The 22,344-nt window shown below is 40.5% G+C and overlaps 1 protein-coding gene across 3 annotated transcripts in view; it reads right to left on the bottom strand.

Moving 5' to 3' along the window:
• Positions 1 to 22,344, bottom strand: part of LOC119910885 (KATNB1-like protein 1) — a 48,796-nt gene that overhangs the window by 20,715 nt on the left and 5,737 nt on the right. The window contains exon 1 of one of the 3 annotated variants that reach the window (XM_038729716.1): positions 13 to 120. The exons of the other annotated variants lie outside the window; for them this stretch is intronic. The gene's annotated coding sequence lies outside the window, so the exon portion shown is untranslated. Of the gene's footprint in view, positions 1 to 12; positions 121 to 22,344 lie in introns of those variants that run through there. 3 annotated transcript variants of the gene reach the window in all.

Genomic DNA, 22,344 nt, shown 5'->3' with positions numbered 1-22,344 from the left:
AAATGCACTTACACAGATCAGATCATCCTTCTGTTATTCTATAAAGATGACAGATTCTCCCTTGGCTAATCCTATCACGATATTGGAACCTCATTTCCATGTCCGTCTGTGTGGCCGTCAGGACCTGAGACAAAAAAGGCACATGGAAGTGTACACCAAAACAAAAGAATTGTTATGTAACTCAGGGATGCTTGTGACTTTCCCCCTCTTTCTTCCAGAGGAGTGTTGCTCACGCCATGACTCTCACCACTATGTTGATATTAATTCCTTATAACAGCATGCTTCCTCTGATGAATATTGGCAGACACCCAGCGCAGATCTGCATGTGTCTGTGTTTAATTGTCTGTCTGCAAAATTCTGTTGAGACAACGGTAGTCTACATATACAAAAAGATTTGTTAACACAGAGTTAAAATACATTTGAACACACAGGTTATTTGGCAGACCTTTTTATCCTAAGTGCATGCAATACTATGAGAGGTTTTGTTAATCACTGATGGAAAAACTGTAGTGAAGGACCAAAAACGCTAAGAAGACAAAACATTACAGCCGCTTACACTTTGTCAAGATGTGCCAGACAAGTCTGTAAAATCTGGACAAATCTCTAAGAAGCTGAAAGCTCTTGTAGAAAGTGTAGTCAGGCGTCAGTAGTATTTCTGTAAATCTAACCAAGGACTTGTTGAACCGCTCTCCGATCCCGATTCCCTGCAGCGCAGTGGTGTCTAGCAGATGAAGGAGACACGAGCATAGAGTGATCACACCTCACACTCACATGCTCTTGGTGTGCCTTCCCACTGCTAAATGCCACTCACGCACAGCCTCATGGTTGTAAAAGTATCTGTATTTGTGGAGAAGGGCCCACACCACTGAGTTCCTTAACCTTTGACCTGCTCATGCTGTACTTTGTATATTGTTGTGTCCCGCTGAGTGAGAGACACAATATAAAAGTGGCGCTAAGTGCAGCCTGCAGAGACCAGCGGGGGGCCGGAGCGAAGAGAATGTGCTGCCAGATTTTAGCCTAGATTGAATCACTGCATTTGTTTGCAATTGTCAGTGACCACATTTATAGTCTAATAAAAGTTGGTTGTTTTCCAGTTAGTCATCTATGTACAATGTATGATGCAAAAATGGATGGCTGGAAAGTTCTTTCCTTAAATAATGAGCGTGTAACGTGGCACGCACGTTCCCCATCATTTAGTTCATGTGATTTCCTAAAAATCCAGAATTAAAAAAACATTGATCACAATCCAGGAAAACAAGAGCAAGAAGAAAATAACATGTCACTTCAGATCGCATGCCTTTTGCTGAAATATGATGTGCTTATTAGTGCCTATGATAGAGGAACAGCAGGTCTGTGGTAGTGTGGTTAAGGGCTTTTGTTGACAGAAATTGATTCTTGCCTTTAATGGGGTTACAGGTTTTCTTGCACTTCCTTTAGCCAATTTATCTCCCTCAACCAAGTGTGATTTGTTAGTTTGCTTCAAGAGGAATTCTGTCTTTACTCTTTCATACATGAAGCAGACTGGTAACCAATTGAAATAACATCAGTAGTCCTGCTGGCAGTTTAATGTGTTAACATTTGGCTGGAATTTTCCCTGTTAGTCCTCATAAGGTTAGTTTGACATTGGAATCCATTGCCACTTGATGACCTGCTGTCTGGTAAGCCTACTAAACTTCCTGAGACATTGACATGACCGCGAGGCCTTCCCACTTTAGTTAACTTCATTGCAGCTGGCTAATTTCTATCAACAGCTATTTATCCTTTCCCAAGATTAAGGCTCAGTAAACCCTAAAAGTAATGAGCTCTCTTAAGACCACATGTGAAATTGGGAAGCAGATGTCTCTTTCTCTACACCAAACAGCCATGAAGCCTCTCTATAAGACCTCTCAGAACCCCCTTCAGTTAAACTATGTGGCTTACCAACATTTTTTATCTATTTTGGAGAGTCTCTAGTAGCTCTTACATTCAACAACAAACTCCCTACGGAGACAGGAGATTGCTTCTGTGTGGTATTTCTTTCCAAGGGTGATCAAGGGGCAGCACTTGATCACAGGGTTAAACTGTGGAGACGGGGGACATATGTAATGAATTCAAGGACCTCAGATGCTGGATCTTGAGGATATTTCATCAATCCAGAAGCTCAGTGTTCTTCCAGAACCAAAGCGCCACTATTAAGCAGCCTCAGACCACCAGCAAAATAAACAGCCAAGTACAGTCTGCCTAGGAACATCACAGCACATTCTTGCCATAATTCCACTCTCAACGTCCACACCACAATAACTTACAGTGCTTCAGAATATGGCATCAACAGAAACACAGCGTGTGCACTGTATATTGCCACAGTAAATCTGAGGTAAACATGACAGCACCCACACTGAAACAGGGTTTTGTTTTTATGCTTTTTATGCTTACAAATTGTTTGAGGGACATACAAAACACATTTTCTCCATTAGAGAAGCGCAAACCACAATAGATAAGACTGGGCATCTGATGAAAGCAGTATATTATTTCTGGAGATATGGGCGGCAGGCTGCATGGGTTGAAATAGCACTGAAAGTGAAGTCTTAAGAATCCTTACTAAGAACCACCAATGGGAGTCAAACGGCATGTGTCTCATCTCCACACAGGTGTAAATCACACTAGTATAACAGGGAGATATGTCCACTTTCTAAATGTGCACAGTTTTGCTTGATTACCATAAACACATGTACTGTATGTTGTTACCATTTGTAAGACCCAAAAGGTCTACAGCAGATGCTGTTTAAGTTACTAAGCGAGTGTCAGTACACTGAATGCTACAGTTAGTCTCCCTGTGAACCTTTAGATCCAGCTGAATAAATTAGAGCAATGATTCCCAACCAGGGTAGGCTCCTTGTACCCTAAAGGGTTACCTCTGCAGTACTTGGAGGGATTGTAGAGTTGTTCAACTAATTAAAAAAAATGGAAATAAAGATAAATAGTAGCTCATGGATAAATGGTTGAAATAGTTAGCATAAAGGGGCTATATGCAGTTTTCAACAGCCACTATTGGTGCGGTTTTAAGATTACAGTCAAGTGCGAGCTTGTACGTGTGCTCAAACTCATGAGCAAGCAGAATCCGACACACCTAGACCGAAACATCAGGAGACAGCTACACACAACATGCTGGAAACTCATTTAAACTCCCACTGCAACATTACAGAAATATTTTTAAGAGCTTGAGGTTGAAGTAATCCATGCTCATTACATGATTACGTTTATGATTACGCCGATGAGATACATTAGCTCATCTGCCTGCTTTTCAGTAACTTACGCTATTATTTACTTTTCACTGGAGGCTCAGCAATGTGATGACGATGACAAAATGTTTAGTGAGCTAGATGGAATTTTATAAATGAGATTGTTGCCACACTTTCTAACAGTTAGACCGCAGTAACGTTACTATAGTGAATGAGTCTTCCACTGTGGTGTTGTCCGGTGCCGTTATTTTGCATTATTGTATATTATGTGGGTCACGTAAGTTACAGCAACTGAGACAGGTGAAGAAGCTGTGTACCTGAGTATGGGTAAAATCAAAATAAATCTAAATCGAACGTTACGAAGCAAACAGCGGCAGATCTGTGCTGAAGTAGCTGACTGCCCGTGCCTTGCACTACTATAGGCTAGTAAAAACAAATCACTCCACATTTGCTTTGTACAATACTTCCTTTTTTTGCAGACTAAAATCAATTTGACATATTACAGGTGGTACACAGGATAGTAACATGGATCACGTTAGCTGGCGAAGTAATATTGAAAGATTTTGCACCAGATAATGTGTTGGAGTCTGTGTTGTAGTCTATGTTGTGCTGGAAGCTGGCCGTTGGTGTTGGTGGACTGCAATTTCGTTAGCTGCGGTGTTGTCACTGTAATTGGCAAGAGGCTCGGGAGTGCGCATGCAGAGAACCAGACCCGATTCCTTCACATAAGAAGCGAATTGTGGCTGGTCGAAGCAACAGAGAAACAGGTGTATGATTAATTTATAAGTGATTTCAATGAAAACTATATATAGCCGTTTAAAGTAAGCTTTAACTTTACTTAATGGACAAATGGTTGAAATAGTTAGCTTTAAGTGATAAATAAATACTTAAAATAGTTAGCTTAAAATAAATCTGATAGTAAATAGTAATAAATTAACTTTAAATAGACTGTATAGTAATATCATTCAACCTTCACCCCTATAATGTACAATGTGTGATTACAGATGGAATGTTTCCATGCAGTTCTGACCACACAAGCACATAAACAGGCAACCCAAATATGTAGCTTGAAACCTTCAGTGGCAGTGCTCCTGGTGTAATGCATCCTGATTAGTAATGGTGCAATTTATCAGGAAGACTATTTAGTCAAGCAAGAAGAACGCAGTGGGCCTATAAGACCCACCATCATCATCGTGCAACAGTGAAAGGGTTTGGCCCCACATTTTTTGTGTCCGTGTATCTTCTCATTTTCAAGTCATTAATCTTTCCCACTAAGCAGAAGAACCTCCGGATCCACAGGTTATGTTGTCCTGCATACAGCCGGGGTTGTTTTTGAAAGCTACAACAGGCCAACCTGAGACTCCGCACGGTCTGCAGGAAGTGCTAGCTTTGTGCCAGGGGGCAGAGATTCAACTCATTAACTTTGAGCCTCAACACTTGAGGGGCCTTGAGAGCTGAGCGACAACAGAGATACCACATTGGCTGCTGTTGGCAGGCAGAGCCGGGGCATGTCACTCGGTTCAAGAAGTCCGTGTTCGGGTTATGTCCCCTAAAAAAATTCTCATTCAGCAGCCTGCCTAGTGTAGGGAAACTAAATTTGCCATGCCTGATCTGTCGACAATATGACATTGGACTTCTTGCCAGTGACTGCAAAGAAAGCCTTGCTATGCTGAAATGAGCAAGAGTATGCATTGTGGCATGCATTCGTATACTTTCCAAAGGGATGTTATTGTCTCATGGAAATTATGTCTTGTTGTGGGCTTCCTTATCACCTAGATGTCACAACATCAACTTGTTTTGTGATTACACCTCACCTATTGTCGAAAGCAACTACTGCTGAATATGTTTACCCCTGTCCTCTAAGTCAGTCCACAAAGATCCAACTCATTTAACTACTGCACATGCTCTCAGGGTCCCGTCATGCCTGCCTGATTAAGGCAAATTGCACTGTAGAGCTGTCTTTTCTCACAGGCTGGCACTGCTGACCAAATGCTCTCACAGAATGCAGCATGTTGTTGAGAACAATCCCAGGCTCATTATGCCTACCCTGTGTCCTAAATGTTGCGCATGCCAGACAGTCTGTCTCCTTTAACTTTGGTTACTGTTAGGTTCTCACACTTGGCTCCAAATATCAGTGAGGCTTGTCATTGTTTGAAGTTTTGCTAACAATGTAATGTTCTTGTTGATCCTTGTACTGTGAACTTCACATTACTGTAGAGCACAGGCTATGTTGAGGTGAACAGCCCACCTTTATCATTTCAGGTACAAAGGCTTCACTCTGTCAGCACTTGAGATCTGAGCTCTAGCAAAGAAAAGGTCAGTGGGTGGTTTCCAATACATGTCAAGTGTTTTACAGGAACGGTGCAAAAACTCCTTTTAAGCTCTACTTTTAAAACCATTTAGATAGGAATGAGGTGATTAACGAATATGGATTTTGCATTCAAAACTCAACCACTCTTGCCCCCTTACAAATGTCACAAAGACAGCCTGAGGACTCTGCGAGTGTTCTCAACCTTCTAGGCACGTGTAGAGGCCACACTTCACACTCCTCGCATTGGGAAACAAATACAGGGGTGGAAACCGCAAGCCTTTCTAAGCATTTTAAACACATGCCTGCTGCTACGATTTCACATGACAATCACCCAATTGCAGTAAGCAATTCCAGCAGTGCCCAAAGGATATAATTTAGCTCTGTTAACAGTGTTATGACAAGGGCATAACCTGACTCTAGACATAAGACAATATTTCAACACCTTATTTCCCATGGGGAGTTTATGCAGGATTTTTCTGTAGGAACTCCAGTGGCAGCCACAATGCTACTGTTGGGGCGGCGAGCACTGATGAACCTTTCAGCACTCACCAAAAAGACCTGAAGTTCATGTGTCAACACAGAATACCTCCCCTGGTTTGGAGCACTCAGGAGTGCTCTGTGTGGCCCCTGGTTCTGGCTGACACATTGGCCAAAAAGGGGTCAGGAACGTAGCCTAAAGCCTATGTGTGCGTGTCAGGGAGGAGGGCTGCTTGTAACCGAGCAAGGGATAAAATAGAAATAGATGATGGGCAGCAATGAAAGCGGTCTCTGTCCTAAAAGCCACATTTCAGGCTGTAAAGGTAATCATCCCGGGGAGACAGTATCCAGTGTTGTTTTTGAAAGAGTCATACTAGACTGTCTTACTGACGTTAAAGCGGTTTTCAATGTTTATGGAGATCCAAATGAATGGGCAATGTAGATCTCCAGTGTACCTTGAAAAAAAAAACTCCTTTCTTCACCACCCTGTTGGATTAGAACCGAGTGACTGGCTTGCTGCAAAAACACAGATGTCTCACATCACAGAATAGAATGTATTCAGAGAATCTGTCGAGCAATGGCAGGCGGTTTTGTCCATAGAGAACATTCATGTCCTTGGCCTGATATCATGCTACAAGTGGACTCAGATAGACAGATATGTCCGCTGTCTAGACCCATGAGGATACCTTATCTTTCTATACCTAGGTCATTTAGATGAATCTGGCTTGGAACTAGGGATTAGGCTTGGTGACACTTGCTATAGATGAGTTATAATGTAACCAAAAAAATTGACATAGCACTATTTATTGGTGAAAAAATAGCCTGCAAAGTATGCAGCAATTTGTTAATACACTGTTTTAGTCATGTTAGCTGTATGAGACTAGGGTCACGATGTCGGTCAGTACAAATGGTGGACGAAGTACACAAATCCTGAACTTACCCTTGCTAAATATTACTCCACTAAAAGTCTTCAATTTACATTTCTACTTGGGTCAAAGTACAAAATTACCTGCTTTCTCCCTCTGGGATGTAGTGGAATAGAAGTATAAAGTGGCTTAAAAAGAAAATACTCAAGTAAAGTACAGTGCCATGACATTTTGGATACATACTCATGGTCCTCACGAGGTGGCGACTGCTGACTTTTATGATCCTCCTGAGCATCGCAAACATTATACCTGGTACCTGTTAGCATTTAGCGCTAAGTACAGCCTCACATAGCAGTGTGGCTGTGTAGTCTCTCAGACTTTTTAAATCAGATATGATATAATGATTCGAATTTTTCAGTGAAGAACAAATGTAAGCCACACACTGACAACAGATTACATTCTTCTTAGGTGATAACAGAAACAGGTGGTTGCAGTTTTTGAACCAAGCAGCCAAGGAAGCTAACAAAACCATGACTTGGAGTGTTGTTCTATGTTACAATAAGTATGTTTGACCACCCATTAAATGGACCAAGGCTTGAATTTGGGCAGAGAGAAGCAAATCATCCAATGGCTTGGAACTAGTTTTGTGTGGCCACTGACCGCTGGAAGAGCTTGTTCAAACAGACCCAGACTGAAAGACTTAATGACCGTGCTGACAGCAGTCATTCGAGATGTCTAGTGAGGCTGGAGTGCTGTGGCTGTGAGGGAGAGAGTCCTACAGCTGCAGAGAAAAAGGGAGGGATGTTGTGGTTGCCGTCTCTTTATGTAAGCTCCAGAGAAAAGAGGCGCTTGAGATTCATTTTTAAATGCAATATTTGCTCTCCCACCAAACCTAAACCAACAGAATATAGGATATACAGTCCCATGGCAGTCTGCTGTGTTTTTCCTGCCACCTCAAACGTGTTCTGCCATTTGCTCCAATGTCATCTCAATTAAGCATCAGCACGTGGACAGAGAACAGCTCAGACTTAAAAGTAGGTTTGTGTTTTTGTAAGGTAGTGGTGAGTTTGGATTGCATCCTAAATATAATCGCTCATAGTCTGGAGTACATTTTGCTGATTTGATTGATTCCACAAAACCCATGAGCTATTTACACGTGCTTAACACGTGCTGGCCAGCAATGGATGTGCATAAGTAGAGAAAACAGTTTTTTGAGATTTCTTAAAATGTCTAGAAGTTGCTTCTTTGTAATTGCACCACCTTTGCTGCCACTGTTTTCCATTTTCTAGAAAAAGATGCACTGTTGCAATCAGGAATTCAGGTAATGTGTATATACATTTATATCAACTACATTCAGAATGTTCACCCTAAAAGATTCTTTAAATGTCTTGATAATCTCAGACACTGTTTTTCATAAATTCTGTCATTCACCAGCCTTTATCCCTGCAGATGTCCTCAGGTCTTTGGGCCTCTTTATCTGATAGAGACTTGGTCTGCTGCTACATTTTGATCCCTCTGATGTGGACCAGGCCAAAGAAAACAAGAGGATCCAGATATCAAAAGCTCTCAAAAGATCCTCATCTATATACAGGCACACTGTATATACAGTAGTTACAAAACCAAACACTTTCACTTTTAAAAGATATTGTCTTCTCTCTAGTCAGTATAACATCAACCTGCCACACGAAGTAGACTTCATGGATAAATGAACAAAAAAACAAAAGTAATGTTTATGCCAGAATCATAAAATTCAAGACAAATATGTTCAAATTTGAATATATCTTGCCTTAAAATAATTTAATTAAGAAATTAAATTTTTCATGGTTCTGACCAAACATTTGTGAAAACAATAACTGGTGCAAGTTATGAAATCTGCACAGAATCTGTAGGGAGAAAATAGAACACTAAAATTTGCTATAATTTATTATATTGGCCACTTGGGTGCAGCACAGCTGTAAATACACACTGACGTTAGCTTTAGCTTGGAGTCAAGTTTCTAGCCACTTGATGAATGTTGGTCCATTATTTACTCTCCTTTTAGCTCTGTTTTGGTTTCCACCAACTCCTGAGGGAAACACCTGCCTCTTTAGGTAATAAATGCTATGTATGTTCACCTGCTAGTCGCTAACTTTGTTTGTCTGGTGTTGGACAGGTAGCGGCCATTTCATTACCTGAGCTTTTTCACCATAAAACAGCTGTCTGCTTCATCTAGAAAAAACGTTAATGAAAGCGGCGAGAGTGAACTAAAATGTTAAACCAAATAAATGAGCTGAAAGACGCTAAAAAGCTCCAGTCGGGCCATAACTCTCTGTGGGTTCACCTTTTACATTACATTACACATTACATTTACACCGTTGTTTATATAAAAATATTAATCCAAGCAGCTTTAAAGCTAGTGACAACATAGCTGCTTTTTGCATAACAGAAGAATGTAAGGCCATGGCATCATTGGAGAAAGAGCTAGAACAAATGGGAGGGAGAGGAGAAAGCGTGAGTCTGCAGAATAGAAGCAAGCTTCTGTTGGTGATTTAAGACTTCCCAGTCTGGATAATCATGCCTATCCTCCACATTCCAGCCTATAAGAGAAAAAGATTAAATACTTTTGGAGAGGGATGCTGGCTGTCCTTCCTGCTGTGGTTAGCGCAATCGCCCTTCAAAAGAAAGTCACAAAGGTTATTGTGATGAAACTGTTTCCCTATGCCAATGGAAATCTGTTTCGCTTTATCTCAAAGGTCAATGAGCGGTTGTACCAGACTCAGCAGCCTGCAACAGTATGACCCCCGCTTCAGTAAATATGCCTTCAGATGAGAAGTTTAATAATATGATGTCTGTCTTCACTTCTGGACATCTGGTTATTGTAAAGGAAGGAACAGGTTGGTTATACAGCTGTCTTTAAGCAACAAGGACACAGTATATCATGTGGGATGCACATGAGGGATCAGACATGAAGAGGAGCAGTGAGCAGAAAGCAACTACTTCAGATAGCATTACACAGCGAAAGTAAAACACACATATCTGAAAGAGCTTTCTTTTCCCAGCCTACAGGAAGTGATGGGAGAAATAAACAGTGTCAGTAGCTCATCTAACACAGACCTCTCATTTCCCATCAGATTCTAATTTTAGCTTTTTCTGTGAGGTCCCAACCTGAACCTGGCATGGGGTCAGTGTGGGTTTAGCATTAAGGTGAGATATTCCTCTTGTGTTTGGTTTAGTACTTCCTGTCTCTGCGCTGTGTGTCCACATCATTTGTCTCCTCTGTGTTATGTAAACCATCATAGACTGAGCTGGTTTTTGCTCTCTTTCTCCTCTACAAATACACTTTCTTGAGATCCAAAGATCACAAAACTCTATAACATTGGATGAGCAGTAATTACAAATAGCCCATAACCAGAAGCCACACATCTTTATCTTTAATTATTTTGACTTTGCATAACCCTATAATTTTTTTTCAGACCTTTTTGATGCACGTGTCAGTCTACTCATGTGCATATGTGACTTTTCACTTAATGAGTGTGTGGGCTCATCAGCGCGCACTCCTGTCAAGTATACACATGTGCAGTGTCCTCCAGTCATGGCTTAGATTCCAGCCATTTCCACGGCTGTGACGGATCCAAACACCAGTCAGTCAGTCACCCGGAGAGGCCTAATTCACTCCTTTGTGCTGTGTGACTCAAAGCCCTCTTCCCTGCCTCTTCATGTCCTCCCCTCACTCCCACTGTCCTCCATGGACTTGCCATTAGACCGGCTGCAAACTTGGACATGCTCCCCCAATGGTCAGCTGTGGGCTTGTATGCAGCATTTCTACATAGCAACAGTTTGTGGACACACTATCAGGCAAACACATGCAATAATGACAGACAGATGGCTGTGGAAGTGGAGTGATTTACATTTTTCCAAATAAAATGATTGGTTGCCCTTTTCTACATATTGACTCCATATACTCTTAATCAATATCGAACCAAGAAAGGCCCTAAATCAGTTGATACAGGCCAACACTGTCAGCTCTAGTGAGAATCAACACGTGCAGATTGTTGCCTTTGGAAAGTGAAGAACTGACTCTTTCATGAGGTGGCAGTCACAAAAAAATTCCTTCAAATTGGTCCAACAAAAAAAAAAAAAAAGTTACCAAGTCCAGCTGAAGTATCATACAAAGACTGGGCCCAAGCGGGCGGATCTACTGCCGGTTCTTAAAGAGGACCAGATGATGGGGCGAAGGTGTTTTCAGCCATGGGGTTTCCGATTTTCTGAGAGGATGGGAAAAGAGGAGCAGAGCTGCAGATGTTGAGGCTGCCCTGGAGTCTTATTTGTGTAAGTATCAATTCAGATTGAGCACTAGCTTAAGGTGATTATGCAAGATGAGGTTCCTTTTATTTACTGATCTCAGTGGACTCACCACTGCAGCATATTTAAAATGGGGTGTTAAGTGATCCCCTGGACAGAACAGACCCAGGGTGAGGCAAGGTTGAAACAAAATGACCTCATAATCCAGAGAGGGAGAGTTTGCTCTGGGAGTTTCCAATGAGATACTTGTGAGGATGCTGTAAAAAAAGCTTTCCTTCTCCTCTCCTAGTGAGCTTTGAACTAAATTTCTTCACATTCTCACCAGAGCTGTCCAAAATAGAATGTAGGACTATAATAAAAGCAGTCACTGAAGTCAAATGAGAGGGAAAGTTAGTCTGGCCAGTATGCAGAGTCATGGTGTCATGTAGGCCTGGGAGCCAAACACCACAGTGCAGCTCTCACACGGGGAGGGGCGTCCAGGATCTGTAAATCCCACAAGAACCAGAAAAGTCCCCTTTAACATTTGTAATAGCCAACTTCAGGATATACTGTGCAATGCTAGTCAACATCCAACAATAATATCTTGATTATCAGTAAGTGTTGTTAATGGAGAGCTCAACACAATCAGCCATCCAGAGTCAAAAGTTACACCACTCATTTATGTTAATGCATCAGCAATTACATTTGTGAGCAATCCGCATTCACTCAGAGCATGACAGAGCTTTGGAAATCAAACCAGACCTCATTATTAAACCCATGCTGATGTCAAACTTTTGTTTAACATTGCTATTATTAAGTAACTCTCAACACAGATTCTTCTGGGCTTGGTTCGTGTCTGATGTAACCCCAAAAATATAAATGGTATATTAAAAAAGACAACAAACAGACACAATACATGCAGATCTTATTAGTTACAATAATATTGAATGTGTCAAATAAAGAGTGCATCACTTTTTCACTATCCTGTACAGCCCCTCTGGCAGTGAGGGTAATTGCACAAACACTGTAGACGCATGTATGCCTGAGCTTGCCCCAGGCTTGTGTTCAGAAATAGTTACAATAATACAGACATAATAGAGACATTACCACGTTCAGACAGTAAACCATTATTTAGGCAGATTAAATGTAATAGCTACATAGCCTACTACAAATATTTTACATATACCAATCTGTGCAATATGCGACAACCATGTCTGCCACCAGTCCATTCTCTCAGCGCTCTCCAACAAGGAAAAGCTACACCAATTGGTAACCATGTTTGTCCTTGCTATCATTTTCTTTTTTTGACTATACCTTCCGCATCATAAACTTCATGTTTCTCCACCATAGGCTAAGCCATACCCCTAGTTACTTTAGCCTGCCCTGTCACTACGGTTGTTCCAGAGCCATGTAGAGAGAGAGTTGCGCCATCTACATTTAATTTCAATTCAAGTGGCTTTATTAGCAGGACTGCATACAATGCAAAGTTGCCAAAGCATATTAACACAAACCATTCAATCATAATAAACATAAATAAAAATATTAACCAATTATTTAAAGAGGTCATTTTATGATTTGTGGCTTTTTCCCTCTCCTTTATTAAGTTATACCTTTTTGTGCATGTAATAGGTATCCAAATTGAAAAAGCCGAGCAGCAACCTTCCGGTTTCCTGGGTGATGTGAATCCGGAAAGACCTAAAACTGCAATTTGAGGCTGGCTTCAAAAGGGAGTCAATCTCCATTGACCCCCATGTTAAAATGCCCAACTTTACAGCAGAATAAAAAATGTTTACAGCCTGGTAAAAAAAATGGTTTTAGTTTAAATAGATATTTTTGCCCTTCATGACAACTGTGAGGAGGGTGAATTTTTTTATAATTCACTCGTTTAAATTATAATAAGCCTTAAATTTCTGAATTATTAGAGGCGTGGCCGCTTTTATTGACAGGTGACTGCTGCCGCTGTCACTGCTAGCTGACTAACTGTCTGTTAGCTCAGCTAATAGAGTCAGTCACGGAGCTCTGTACCTCTGCCCTGTTTTTTACTGGAGAGAAAGAGAACTTCCACGAAGCCTGTGCTGCAGTTGGTGAGTGAAATTCTGGTATTTTATTATCTGCTATAATAATTAGCAGGTTACGTTATGGGTACATAACGTTAGCTTGTTAGCATAGCTAACGTTACTTAACAAACTAATTAGCCAGCTTCAAGCTTTGGTAATGATGCTAAAATAACGGGATTGTGCTAACTGCAGTTTTTAAAGAAGCGTGCACACAAGTCAAAACGTGTTAGAGAAGTGTTTGAATTTAGGGTGATAAAACTTTGGAACAAAAAGCGTAGGTAAGTCAAGTAAGTTAACGTTAATGGCCCACCTCGTCAGTTAGCTGACGTTATGCAATATTAACGGTAAACTTGCCAAACAGGCATTGTTAGATTTGGATAAGTAACATTAAAGTTACTGTAATGGAGTCACTGTGTCACTAGAATAAGTGGCTCTGCTTGGACTGAGGGACGGAGTTGAGGGGGAAGCAACGGTGGTTGTTCTGTCGATAAAGACAGGTAAGTTAGCTGGGCTGTAACTATGGCCATGTTCCTGAGTTGGGTCAAGTATTTAGTTATGTAGACAAAATAGCTGTTTGACAGCTGCTTCTGAGTTTGTCTACACTCTCCAGCTACATGTATTTTTAATCTGTGAGGCCCTGCTTGCATTCAAGATTCAAGCCCTTTTTTGTTATTGTGTAGCAGATTACTATTGTGACAACCTGAGGTGCATTAAAATTCTCGACAAATATATATCAAGCAGTACCAGTTCAACAGTAAATTTCACATAAGAGCAAAATTAATAAATATACAATAAGAGCTAACTTGACTGTTCAAGTGTTCAGTAGCAAGATTAATACTGCACAGTGTATTTCACATTGCCATAATTACTGTTACATGCCAGAGAGATTATCATACTGAGGCGATCTCAGACTTCAGTAGGTTTATGGCAGTAGAAGGATCTGTCACTAATTTTCTAACATTGTTGTGTTTACAGGAGCCAGAGGAGCTGATGGCAGCATCATTCCAGATGTGAAGCACCAGAGTCCCAGCTTCCAGTGTAGCCCTGCCAGATCTTGCAGATTACTGCTTTGTTCACAGCACCTGAACTCTACTGATCTCAAATTAGGACAGTGGGTTCCCATATAGGTTCCATCAATATATTTACTGTTACAAAATGACTTCAAGTCATACAAAACAACTTTTACATTTGCAACCTTTTAATATTGATGTTTGCATGAATGCAAGATATGATTTTAATTTGTTAAACTCTTGCTTTTGTATTAGAAATAATTTTTGTTATATAAAATTGATCAGACTAAATTTACTTAAAATAAAATCATTCTTCATTCATAACTTTCTTATGTTGATTGAATATAGTGTGATCTAAACATAACAAAGCTTGTGCATGTAATAGGTTTTCAAAGTGAAAAAACGCCCAAAGTCCACCCCAAAGGGAGTTCCCATCTCCCACAGAAACCAAAAACACCGGTGGCAAAACACTGAGCTGCAGCACACCGCTCCTCTCCCTTCCAAGCACTAGCTACCCTCCAGGCATTCAATGGACATAAAGTTATTACTGTGATGTAGAGACAGAGCTCAGTTAAAACTTTATGGACGAAAGACACTTTTGCTACAGATTAATAACTCACCACTCTGAAACTCTTGCTTCAGTCCATGTTGCTAAGCTGGTAAGGGGAACATGTACAGCTGAACTGAAGCCGTGTTTACCGGCTTTTCAGGGCCCACCCTACTCTGCTTATGATTGGCTAGTAGTCCTTAACTAGGTACTGCACATGTGCAGTTCCCAACAAATATCTTGAAGAAGTGAGATGCATCACTCCATAGTAGTGATGGTAAAAGTCACTCTTTTGAAAGACTCGAGTCACCAAATCTCGTTCATTAAAGTGAACTAATCTTTGTTTGTGTCATTTCGTTCATTTTGTTTATTTTAACCAGGTTGGTTATTGCGGCGCTGCAGCCCTCTAGTGGGCGATTTAAAAAGAAACAGCACAGTTCTCAAACACAGAAGGCTGCCTGACTTGCTCTAATTGACAAAGTATAATGCACAAATTCACCTCTTGATCTTTCTCTATCATGGTTCTATAAAGCCCCATGGAGCCACAACCAAATTCAAACCATGTAAAAACCACAGAAATATGTTGTCAATATTCGATTAAGCCACTACTCTGGCTAAATCCATCCATTTTCACAATCTTTCCTGAGTATACTACCAGACCCACCATATATATATAATTATAATCACTATATCTCTAAAGTGCTCATTCATACAGCAGCCTAACGCCTATCCATGAGTAAAATCTGTACACACTTTATCATATGCTCTTTCACAGTTTGCCAAACTGTAACCAAAACACTGAGTGCTTGGTTTATATCCCACTGGTCATAAACCACCAAACCAGCTGCGTATAAAACCAGAGTTTACAGTTGACACAGTGTGAGAGCGCGTGCCATACACAGCTGTTTCTCAACCAACTGTGTGTGTGAGCAGTTTAACCATTTACTGACAGTGATAATTAAGTTGAGCTTTGAAATTTGCTGGTGCTCTGTTTGGCTCACCTCTGAGATGGCTTTTGCCAGCAGCTGCTCCAAAACACACCTGGTTAACGTTTCTCGTTAAGTGACTCATGTAGCCTGATAGGCTAAATTATGACGGACAGTGAGACAAATAATCTCGGGAAACACCATCAGATCAAATTCATAAGAAGTTTAACTATTTCCAATGCTGGGGGGAGGCAAAAATATTAATTATGCGTAGGCCAATCAGAAGCACAGTTGGTGACTGTGCCCTGGCGCAGAGTAACACACAGGAAAGCCCCACGTGCCCCACTTACATTGTTTTTCACAATTGCTAAAACACTAAACCCCATTCTCTGAACCCAATGCTCAATGGCCTAAACCCATTTGTCGAATCAGTCACTCTTTTGGCAAAACCTTAACCAGGTTCAGGTAGTTAAGACACTGTTTGCAAATCTCATCCACTCTTTTTGCAAAACTCTAAACACATTCTCACTCACTAAAACACATTTTGCACTGTGATGCACTTGTGTGGCAAAATGGCAAATGCATGCGGCAAAAGTTAAACACAACTACAACACAGCTGTCATCTTTACACACAACAACTCATAATTCTGCACACTTGTTTCTAATGATGAGATCAAACCAAAATGTGGTCAAGTCCCTGGCCAGTGTGGTGGCAATGTCACACTTTGACCAAGCTATAAGTAAGGGACAGGTTCTCTACTGTCATTCAACCTTGGGGCCATACAACACTGAACCTCTTGTTACTTTTCTGGGTGGTCGTTGGAATTTTGTGTTTGAGCATGAGCAGCAGGATCATCAGCCAGCAGTACATCCTGTCTATGGGACAATGTTAGCTTTTACTGTGGTGTTCTGCAAAGCTAGTAGTTCAACGTAAACCAGCAACCAGTGATTCATAAATGTTTACCTTCAACCTACAGCCCTTACTTTAGTCCAACAGAAGAATTTTTCTCTGCCTGATGGTGGAAGGTCTATGACCGAAACTTGTTTACTATGGAAAATCTCTTACAGGCAATGGAATTGGCCTGTGGTGAGACAGGTGTGGAGTGTTGTTACAGTCAGGCTGCATCCAGCAATTCCAAGGGTTTTCCTCCTTTGCTTGGCAAGGGACCTTGCAACCTTGCAAAGGTTGCATGTGATGTGGATGAAGTCGCTTACTGTATGGACTTTGATTTTGCAGTTGCACAACATTTTTGAGTATAATGTGCTTTTCATTTATAGTTTTCTTTGTTCTTTGGGCTTACTGTATTTGAATATACAGATATTCTGTATACTTAGATATAGATATACTGTATTACTTGCAGTATTTACAGTATACTATATATTTACTGTACTAAGTTGTGATTACTATACATTTAAAATTGGAAAATATGTTTATGTAGTCTAAAGAATGCTCTGTAGTGTTTTACCTATTGACTGGCTGTAAACTGTATCCGTATTGACAAATTGGGTGGACTGGCAGACTTCCATTTGAGCTAAATCCTCCTATGGGCCAACAAAGACACAAAAGCTATAATGTCCTTTTACCTTTTAGTCAGTGGTTAATAGACCCAAAGATGGCCATTTGAGGATAAGGTAGTATTTGCCTCAGAGAGGGTCTTAGATATGGTGGACCAGTAACCAGATAACTGAAATCAGGACCAGAACATCTGCATAAAATTGGTGGGGGCACTGTGACATCTGCTGCATGTTTCATCTACATCAATATACGTTTTAGATAGTTTGACTTTACTCAAATGAATTAAGTGGAGAACTTTAAATTGAATTATACACAGCACAAAAGCTACTTCTGTCTACCCTGTCCATGGCATGCAGCCACATACTGACAGAAATCTCCACTCCAAGTTCCTCTTTCCAGTCATTTTTCTGTTTTGGTTAGTGATACTGTGATCGGGCAGTAGGAACTACACTCTGTTGCATCCTTACCTCGCTTTAGCAAGAAATTGATGGTTGTGTCAGTGAGAGTTTGAAGCAAGAGAAAGAGAGTCCAGAGAGTCATTAAACATTTCAAGTAAAAGGGGTGCTAATTTACCTTTACATTTTTTAAATAAAATTCTATAGGATGGTTGTCCAGGGCCCTTGCCACTCTGCATTTTAATGATGAAAGTCAGAAATGTCTATAAGTGGCTAGTCAATTCCCTCTCCAGTTTCCAATTTATCTAAGAACTCTGACATACCCATGTTACCCATGTCGTTTCATTCCTGTGGGTCAGTTGTTGAGTTAAGCAATATAATCTGATGGAATTCATATTATTTTGAATCCGAAGTGGGGCTACTAAAATTGCAAGGTGCCTGTGCCTATTTCGCTCATTCAGCTACAGTTCTACTTGGAACAACTGTTTATGTCACTGTGCATAAAAGGCAACTTGGCTGTGCGTACAGGTTACCGGTCAATAAAGTGAGCTAGGGGTGTTGAAAATAATTTATTCTTAGCTGCATCGCGATGCGGACTTGGACGATTCTGAATCCATCATAAATGTCGATTGATGCTTATAGACTAACAGTCATTCTTGAAGCACTATTTCTGAAACCATTAACACTTGTCAAATCATCAACCAAGTGTGCCAAACTGAATGCACGTTCTGAGCTTTACACTCAGTTTGCAATTCAGTAACACACTTCTATTAAAACTGTAAACATTACTATATTTTGCTACACTATTTTGCTAATTGGCATTCCACATGTGAAAACACTTTTTGATTTTTAGTTCACATACCAATCAGAGCTTGAACACTAGTACGTATAGTAATAGGCCAATGGTAAACATTTGTTTTGGCTTACAATGGAAGCTTTAGAGGGGTGAGAATTAGAGGAAGACATGGACGAGGAGGTGAAGAAAGAAGAATAGGAGACAGTGAGATCAAGTAGGATGGGGGAAAAGGAGAGGACCAGGAATAGAAAGAGGAAGACCATGGGCTGAGCTTAGGGGAACTCGGGGAAACAGATTTCACCAAATCTAAGCCACTTTACTGTTGCAGGTATCATCTGGTTATTTGCAATGAGAAGCGGTAAGTAACTCTTAAGTGTTGTACTGCACTGGTACTGGTTCAGTGATACGCACTATAATGACAAGGATGTGTCACTACTGTAAAACCAATCAAATGTTTTTCACAGAGTTGCAAGAAAACTGGTGTCTGGTGGAAAAGGTCGACTGTTCACGACAAAGACCCACATTGTAAATATGGTCATTGCAAATAACTTCTTCACCTCCTCATCCATGTCCTCCTCTTACTCCTCTAATTCTTCCCCCACTAAAGCCTCCATTATAAGCCAAAACAAATGTTAACCTGTGGCCTATTTACATGTAGTGTTCAAGCTCTGATTGGTATGCAAACTAAAAATATAGTAATGTTTACAGTTTTAATAGAAGTGCGTTATTGAATTGAAAACTGACTGTAAAGCAGTGAGTTGTGTTTAAAGTTTTGCAAAAACTGTGTTGTAAAATTACAAACTGAGTGCAAAGCAGAGAATGTGCATTCAGTTTGGCATACTTGGCTTCAAGCGTTAATAGTTTCAGTAATCCCCATCAAAAACAGGATTTTGATTTTATCAGAATGTAGGATTATAACTGCAGTCAGTAGTGTAAATATTCAGACAGTGATTTGCATTATAAAGAACAATGCTACCTCTTTGAAGCATAATGCTTATACTTGAAGTAATGGCTATATTGACTCGCTATGGGATAATTCTGCAAAGCTTTCAGTCATTAGATACTGCTTCCAACCAGAAAGGAATGATCTGTTGAAGTAAACTGTGCCCAGTCATCTTCAAAGTTAACGCTTTGGATCAATGAGTGTCTTTGCTTCAGGCAACATGGCTCGCTATTGAGCTAAAAAACAATGGTGCACTGTCCTCGGATGCTGAAACATCATCAGCTTGCCAAAGTCAATAAAGCGAGATTTTTAAAAGCTAGACAAGAGGCTCCAAGCAAAAATTAATATGCATTGTAGAGATTTTATCTCCCTTTCTCCAGAAGAAGAAACTCGTTCGCTTGTTTCCACTGGCTTTTTGTTTTTCTTAAAAAACAGAGGATAGATGAGGTGGAGTGATAAACTGCTCAAGAAGAAGTGGAGAAAGGGCCTCGACTAGGTCTAACAGTACTCCACCTGGAAAGCAAAACAGGTGAAAGGATGGCGAAACATCCGCATGTCTCCAAGAATTCAGGCTGTATTTTCCACCGAGTCCTGTGGATAAACATCAGGCAGAACAGGCAGTCTGAGAGTGAACTGTCAGTGGGCAGTGACAGATCCAGCTCTCATCTCCACCGCTGCATGGTCAAAATAGGAGGGACAGGGAATTCCATAGCGACTCCTCAAATAAGCAGCACACGGCACGACACCTCCCTTCAGAGGAAAACTGGAAGAAAGATGAGATGGAGCGAGACAGAGACCTGCCTGTCCTTTCAGCCAGTGGAATGGGAAAACTAAACACCTTGGTTTAAACATTCAATGACAGAATCCACTCATCTATAAACAACAGCCCTGACAAAACTGGAGACCTCCCTTTTGTTTTTAGGATTAATTTTTGTTCTATTAATAGTACATCTATTTCCAAAGAGTTCCAAAGGTTTTGGACTTTGGAGAACCCCGTTACTTTTCTTTTAGCACCACCAGCCTCTTGACTTATTTGACTTTTACTCAACTTCTCGATGGATTATCTTTATATTTGGTATAGACAATTATGTCCCTTCCCAGGGATACTTGTAATAAATTTGACAGTCCCTTAATTTTTCCTCTAATGTCATAATCAGGTCAAAATTTAAATCTATCCAATACTTTAGTTTATGATTAAATACCTGCAAAACTAGCCCTCTGTACTTTGTCTTTAGTACTAATTCACAAATGTTAGCATGCTAACTAAGTTGGTGAACGTGGGGAACAAGCACATATCTGCTATACATCAACACTAGAATAAACATTTAGCTCACAGCGCCGCTGTACATAAATATGTTTCAATATGACAATTGTTCCCATCTACCTGACTGTAACAACCACAATGTTTCCGATGCTTCTATGTGTTTGGCCTTTACACATAACTTATGAAATATGAGTGTAATGCTTAATATAACACATGGCAACTGAAGAGATGCAAATGCAAAGTCACTGTAAAGAAGTCCTAAAAGAGTCACTGAGGCTTTTGCTTCTTAAGAGTGTGTGTATTATTGTAAACCCCAGCCTTTGCTGTTGCGGCCTGTATATGCTGATGTTGGTGACCTCTGACAGAAAAATTGCACTGATCTTTAAAATGTAAATCTTCAGTAGCTGCTATAGGGAAAACAAACTCTTCAGGGGCAGCATTATAAATAACTTCTAGCATTGTGTTTTCCAAAGTCGCACACACAGGGCTTGTTTAAACAAAATGCCATTAAACAAAACATGTAAATTACAGATTGACCTATATCAACAAAAACTCACCATGGATCTTATCATTACAGGCCTTTTTGCCGGCAGTGAACATATCCATAAAAAGGCAAAGGGGAAGTGATGTTGTCAGAGTGTAGCGATTCGGCAGCTGGTCTCCTGTGGAATCCTGGGCGATACTGGGGATGACGGAGACCAGCTGCTGACTCAGTGACTCATTTTTACCTCAGTAGGGAGAAGGAGGGAAGGAGAGACGGAAATGGGTGAGCAGCAGCTCTTGCCCAGACAAAGAACAGACACAGCCAGCTCCAGCAGGGAGAGTGGCCAAACTATTTCAAGTCTTGAGTTTGTACCGTCCTTTTCCTTTGGCACCACACTTGAGTCATGTTGCAATGCAACCACTTGGTTTATAAACAAAATATGCCAAAAACAATCATTGCTAAAGTATTAATCTTTTAGTTATTTCAGTAATCAGTGTGGGATAACTGAAAGCTGAAACTTGGGAGGAAGGGTTTTGCGTGTAGTCTTTATCTTTGTGGCTAAATGACAGCAACCCAAATATCTGTTTTCTCTTTCTTTCCTCGCTCTTTCCCTGTTTCGCTCCAAAAATTATGTGTGCAAGCCCGTGTTGTTTTGTTGGAAATAGCAATAATTCTATGTTTTGACCGATGAAAATGGATCCATGGTTCTCCATCCTGGCATTCAGGCTTTAGATTCAGGGGTAGAAAGATAAGTGGTACAGACTGTTCAAGCAGAAGTAAAATTACTTGGATTAAACAAGATTAATTACCATTTATTCTTATATTGTTCAAACAAAAGTTCGTAATTTCTCTTTTGTAGGCAACTGTAACAAACTTTTGCACACAGTTATATATTGTAGGTGCCGGGTGAAAAATTTATATTTCCATTAGGAGTTGGTGGAGACCCAAGCAGAGCTAAAAGATGAGTGACTACTGGCCTTATTGTAATCAAGTTGGCTGATACATGACTCCTAATGAAAGCTAATGCTGTCCTGTGCCTGATGATAATTGCAGGCTAGTTTGCTAACATGTTAGCTATATCAACTTTATAAGGTGATATTGTGTTATTGTTGTTTTTACAGCTTGTTGTGCTGCCCCTAAGTGGCCAAAAAAATATTATTGCCATTTTAATAAGGCTGCTTCTTAGTTCCAGAAATGTTGAGGATGAAAACATCCTACCAACAGGTCCCACTACATTTAGTGGTGCTGTCAATATGGTATCTCTTTTAAGAGGA

Source organism: Micropterus salmoides, unplaced genomic scaffold, assembly GCF_014851395.1.
Source record: "Micropterus salmoides isolate LMB-PRFRI ecotype aquatic unplaced genomic scaffold, ASM1485139v1 Ms_hic_scaffold_19, whole genome shotgun sequence".
Lineage (NCBI taxonomy): Eukaryota > Metazoa > Chordata > Actinopteri > Centrarchiformes > Centrarchidae > Micropterus > Micropterus salmoides.
This window is presented reverse-complemented; position numbering and strand designations above follow the sequence as displayed.